The following is a 6,703-nucleotide window of genomic DNA, read 5'->3' as shown; positions in this document are numbered from 1 at the left end:
AGACTGAAATCGGTTGAAATATATGATTTGGTCATATCAGACCATGCCCCAGTGGGTATGGAACTGACGGACAAGGTGGTTAGGGGGACAGACTTTATATGGAGGTTTCCAGCCTTCCTTACGAAGGATGAGGGATTTAATGACAAATTGCGCTGCTGGTGGGAGGAGTTTATATTTGACAACAGAGAACACATAGATCAAACTGCTCTGTTTTGGAATACGGCAAAGACTGTGCTGAGAGGCAGAATTTTAATGTATGTCTCTTCCCTCAAGAAAAAGGTGAAGGAGGGGTATTCTGAATCAAGTGCAAAACTCAGACATGCTTACACGGAGTTCTTGCAGAATCCCTCAGCTCAAAATAGAGAACATTGGAAACTGGTCAAACAAGAGTTTGAGATGTGGTTAGACAGAAGGGAGCAGATGTATCGAACTAGACAAGAAGTTGAATTACTCAGATATGGTAACAAGGCGGGTAAATTATTGGCGAGATTAGCGAAGGGGCACTCTCAAGTATCTCCCATAGTCAGAATAAAAGATAGACAAGGAAAGGTAACTTCCGATCCCAAAAACATAAATGCCATACTGCAAGACTTTTATAAAGACCTATATAAATCCTCACACACCAACATAACAGAGGGCAGATCCTTCCTCCAACATTTATCTCTCCCAAAACTTTCACAGGAGCAGTTGGATGTAATTAATGCGGATATTAAGGAAGAGGAGGTAAAGCAAACTATTAGTCATCTTCAGAATGGGAAGGCACCCGGTCCTGATGGGTATAGTTGGGAGTTTTATAAGGCACCTAAAGAATAGATTTCCCCGACATTGACCACTTATTACAACACTATTTTGACAACAGGGGACATTCCAGTCAGATCCAAAGAGACGTACATCAAAGTAATACCGAAACAAGGAAAGGACCCCCTAGAGGCAGGCTCCTACAGACCTATTTCACTAATTGACCAAGACCAAAAAATTATGTCTAAAATAATGGCTGAGCGTTTGGCAGGGGTGCTTCCTCAGTTGGTGAAACCGGCTCAGGTGGGGTTTGTTAAAGGGAGGGCTGCAGTTAAGAACATAAGGAAGGTTTTGACAGTGTTGGATGTGGTGGGACGACAGCAACACTCAGGTGACAGACCAGCTCTCCTAACTCTAGATGCAGAGAAAGCATTTGATAATGTCAGTTGGGAATGGTTGGGGGCGACACTGGACACTTTCAATTTAAAAGGCAAATTTAGAACATACTTGGACGGGGTATACAACAGCCCTACAGCCAGAATACATACTCCTGGATTCCTCTCTGCTCCTTTTCACCTACACAAAGGGACCAGACAGGGCTGTCCAATGTCACCATTGCTATTTAACCTGGCCATGGAACCCTTTGCTAGATATGTGGAGGAGACTGATCTATTTGACGGAATTAAAGTAGGCAAGGATATAGTCAAAATTGCTCTTTTTGCAGATGATGTCATATTATTCCTGTCACGACCACTAGCACAGTTAAGAGATATTTTTGATTTTATTCAGAAATTTGGGGAATACTCGGGCTACAAGATCAATATTAACAAAAGCGAACTTTTAGAACTAGGAGAAAAAACACCCCTGGAGCACTGGAGGAAGCTGGGTTTGGAGCTCCGTGTCTCAAAGTCACATATATCGTATTTGGGTATAAAGATAGGGAGGCGACCAGATCAATTATACTCACTAAACTATACCCCCCTGATAGGTAAAATATTGGAGGAATTGCAAAGGTGGCATCACTTACCAATATCCCTTCTGGGTAGATGTCATTTGATCAAAATGATTAGCTTTGCCAGACTCCTATACCCCTTGCAAACCCTACCCGTGATTTTAAAACACTCAGACATAAACAAATTGAAGAAGGCCTTTACACACTTTATTTGGCCAGGTAAAAGACCCAGAATCGCTGTAGAAAAATTGATGCTATCAAGAAATGAAGGAGGGGTTAATTTCCCAAACATACGGGCTTACAATATCGCCTCTTTGTTCAGGCATGTGGTGGATTGGATGCACGACACGAGTTGTTACTCAAACACACATCTAGAACGACAGTTAGCCGCCCCCTGGGACCTAACCGCTCTTATCCACACTAAACAAGCCAAACTGCCACAGTCGGTAAAATCCTCCTTTCTACTAAGGGACACTATAATGTGCTGGAAAATAGTAAGGAAAGCTTTCCAACTCCCCTTCTTGATCTCTAAACATATGCCAATATTTGGCCACCTCGAATTCCCCCAGGGAGCAGAGGTCAGGGCGGTAAATGGACAGACAAGTGACCATTTACGGAAGGCGGGGAGTATTATGAGTTTAGAGGATAAAAAATGGATGTCTCCACAAGAAATCATGCTCAAATTTCAGATACATAGTAAGCATTTCATGCAGGTCCTGCAGCTCCGGTCTTTCTGTCAATCCAGACTCAGACAGTTAGAAAAGGAAGCTACCTCTCATGCCCTAGATGAAATTATTGGCCAATGCACCCAGATGGTGAGCATTTCCTCACTGTATGGTAACATAAGACACAAATTTTTGAAAGCAAGACACAGTAAACTGTTCAGGACATGGGAGAGGTGGACTGGAGATCTGGATATAGCTGAGACAATACTGCAAGGGTGGGAAAGGGTGAGAAAATCCATCTTGTGTGAGAGATGGAGGGAGACTTATTTTAAACTCATGCACACAGCGCTGTATGGATTTAACATCCCGCCTTCCCATAGCTGCCCTGACAGAATTACAGCATGTCCTAAATGTAAGGTGCCCTTTACACACCTTTGGCACGGGGTGTGGGAATGCACAGAAGTAGTAACTTACTGGAAGCTAATAAGAGACCAGATCCAGGCATGTTGGGGAACAAAACTTCCACAATCGCCACAGGCTTTGCTTTTCCATCAGCTTCGTCCCCCTGAATCTGAATCTCAACTTGGGATAGACAAAGTGAAGATCCCTAGAAATATTCACACATTTTTAATTGTGGCTTTACGAAATCTTTTTAGCGAGTGGCTTAAACCAAATATTCCATCAATGGGATCAATAATATCTCAAATGAAACAATTATTAGGGCTGGAATTGCTAGAAGCTGAAAGGAGCAAAGAAAAATCAGCAGGGAAAGTTTTTCCGCTGTGGAAACAGTTTATAGGGTTCCACTATAGTCCTCAGGAAATTCTGAAAATAGTCAGTCCTTTTCGCCATACGGAATGGTACTGTCTGGAAGACCTGGGGGGTACATTGGGGGCTTTAGGGACATCAGCAATTACTTAATGTGCATTATATGGAATTGGTGGCTGATACCATCACAGAGGCATAAATGTGGAGTGGTTCACATTCTCACTCATTGTTCATTGTCTCTTTGTGTACATGTCTTCTTTTCCTTTTTTTTCATATAGCTTAAATTAAAAAGGTTGTAACTACCACTATAGTAATCTACAAGGTACACTGCTCGAATGTTGAGCATATCAATGTCATGTACACTGTCTAATTCTTTGAACAAGTTTATTGCTTCCCTTTCTGTTATGTTTAAAAATTTAAATAAAAAAAAAAAAGATGTTTAAAAAAAAAAAAAAAAAAAAGCTGGTTATTGGAAGGAAGTTGGGATGACTGGGTAGTGGAGGGAGTTTATTATAACCTACTACATTTTGGAGTTAATAGAATGCTTAATGTCACCATTTAAGGAGACGGCGTGGTATCACTCTGAGAAATTAGGTGGTACACTTGGAGGATTGGAGGTGGGGGTTGAAGGTGACTATGTGGGAGTGCGTTTGAGCAGAGGGTGGTGCAGGGGGTGGGGGGAAGAAGGACAGTTTAACAATATGGTTGCAAATTCATTCATGTAGTTAGCTATAAGGGTTTCCGCGAGGTATTAAAGATTCTGAGTCATACTGATTCTCAAAAACAAGATTATCCGAGATTCACCACTGAGCACCCAATTTTAAAAAACCCTCTAAACAGCCTTTTTTCTCGGTTGACTCTCACAGCCAAGACTGCCTGAGATCCACAGTCTCTCCAGCAGATGTAAGATGGAGTTCCACCTTGTTGGTACGTCGCATATGAGGCCTTGATTGGGAAGACTGAACTGACTCTGTAGTGCAGGCAAGCATCAGAGTGAGAATGCACTTTCCGCAAAAGCTCTGACTTGTGAGTAATTTTTAAGAAAGCTCTGCACCCCCAAATTCAGAAAAATTTCCAAGTGATCCTTTATTCTGAGTATCCACACACAGTCTTGTGCAGTGCAGTAATAGAACTTTTTTGGAGATTAAGCCCACAAAAAGTGGTGTGCAGAGGCCAAATAGAGCTTGTTTAATATTTCCTACACATGACCTACTGCGATGCACTACAATATGTTCAGAGATTGAGCCCACAAATACTGGTGCACAGTCACAATACAGAGCCTTTTGTAACAGTATGCCACACTGGAACCTAACACCATCCCTGACTATAACAGCGTCCTACCCCTGTGTTATTCACAGCAAAATGGCTGCACAGCCTGTGATCCGGCCTTCGTACGAGCTTGGTCACAAGGTACGCCGGCCAGTTACAGCCATGCTAATACTCGGCATGGCTGCGATGGCTTTGGACGTGCCCGCAACCTAAAAGCTTGCTGGTTGGCTGTGCTGCAGAATTTCAACAAGTTTTATTCAGATGACAAATGGAAGTAAATTAAAAGTCTGTGCTCGGGTGCGAGACCCGGACACCTGGTGTTTCGTAAGAACCTTGAACTTTACAGTTCGGATTCGATCATCCCTACCTACGACACTTCCATTGAAAATTGACTGCTGGCCATGTGACTGGTCATGTGACTTACCCTCATGATGTGGCACCCCAGGGTTGCCACAGTAACAACACAAAGGGTTAACTCCCCACACACAACACCAAGACCTCCTGGCCAGAAGGGGGAGACCAAGCTGCTTCCCTGTATATTCTGGTGGAGGGAGGAAATGGTCAGGAGTAGTTTCAGTTTGGAAGTTCAGTGCAGAGGACTGAGGAGACAGGATCTCTGCAGGTTGGAAGCTGGCTTTAGCTCACTTCAGGATCCACTGACCAATTCCAGGCCTAGCTGAGGGCCTGAGGAAAGGAGAAAGAGTACACAGAGGAACATTCCTGGGAGGCAGAGCATTGCAGAGCTCATCCCCAGTGGAGCACACAGAACGGATGCTGGATCCGAGACTGCAGGTTACATACTGCACAGTTACCACCAGATAAGTGAAGATTCCAGATCTTTCACCTGTACCACAGACACAAGCAACAAGCGCAGAGTTCAGGAACATACTAGTAAGGACTCGAGTTGCCTGTCAGGTCGGTACCTAGGAGCAGAGCAGAGCAGAGCCAGCTGCATAGTTCACTCAGCAGCGGGGCCACAGACACACAGTGCAGGCAAGGAAGCCAAAACGGCCCGGCTGGGTGGGAGAAACCCTGAACCCCTCACAGACTCCGTGGACAGTACTCTGCTGAATACCATCATCAGTAAAAGACAAAGAAACTGCAAAACCGTGAGTCTGCCTGTTTATTGTGCTCGTGTTCTGCGCTCCCCCCATAGACTACTATCACACTGCCCCGGGGAAAAGGCTCTACCCGTGGGGAGCCGTCCCATCTCAAGCTGCTTTCCATCACCCCCGGAGGTTCTGCAGCAGCGGTGGTCATCTCTGATCACATTCCACGGGTGGCGTCACGAACATAACCCCCCTTTTTATTGTGGAACCAGGGAGCACGGACCGGGTCACGACACCGTGATCCCCTTTCCAGAAGCAACCCCTTGGCCCGGTTCTGGGTATCCCCTTAACCCCTGGCGACACAACTTTGGCGTCACGAACAGGATGCGGACTGGACCCGGCTGCAACCCGGGTGACGTGCGCCTGTAAAGACTTATTGCATCGCATAAAAGACTTGCACTGTGAATTGTTGCAACAAAGAACGGACTTTAAACTTTGCAAAGATACCTGGAAAAATCCCAAAACATCATTGGCAAAATTTTCCAGGCGCCATCTTTAATCGCGCCATTAGCTGCTACGCGCGGGAAAACATCGCGCCTAAACTAAGTCTCCGCCCACCGCTTGCAGAGGAGGTGCGCTCGGTGCTGCGACCCGAACGAAAACGCAGAAAAGTGTCCCAGGCTTGCTGTCAAGAAGACTGGTGAAATTAACTAAGGGGGCGCAAAGATGTCGCAGCAGGGAGATGCTGTTGTACCCGGCGGTGCAGCGGCACCTATCATGCCGTTCCTGATGCCGTACACCCCGGGTGCAGTGTGGCTGCCGCAGTACTCAGGTGAGCCCAACACACTTAATGACTTTATCGGAAAGCTAAAAATCTACTACAGCATGTACCCCCTGACAGAAGCTCAGCGTGTTGGTATGCTTATGGGACAGTTAACTGGCAATGCCCAGCGGGAGGTTACATCCTGGCCGGACGATGCAAAAGACACTGTAGAGCATATAATAGCTGGACTAAAAGCAGCTTTTGAATCCACTGCTGGCAGCCGGGCTAAAATGAGGTTCTTTGGATGCAAGCAAAAACCTAGAGAGAGCGCAAGAGACTTTGCCTTAAACTTGCAGGAGGCGCTCAGAGCACTTAAATTAGCAGAACCTGCCTAAGGGTACCTTCACACTTAGCGATGCAGCAGCGATCCGACCAGCGATCTGACCTGGTCAGGATCGCTGCTGCATCGCTACATGGTCGCTGGTGAGCTGTCAAACAG

The sequence above is a fragment of the Anomaloglossus baeobatrachus genome (genome assembly GCF_048569485.1).
Source record: "Anomaloglossus baeobatrachus isolate aAnoBae1 chromosome 5 unlocalized genomic scaffold, aAnoBae1.hap1 SUPER_5_unloc_13, whole genome shotgun sequence".
Taxonomy (NCBI): domain Eukaryota; kingdom Metazoa; phylum Chordata; class Amphibia; order Anura; family Aromobatidae; genus Anomaloglossus; species Anomaloglossus baeobatrachus.
This window is presented reverse-complemented; position numbering follows the sequence as displayed.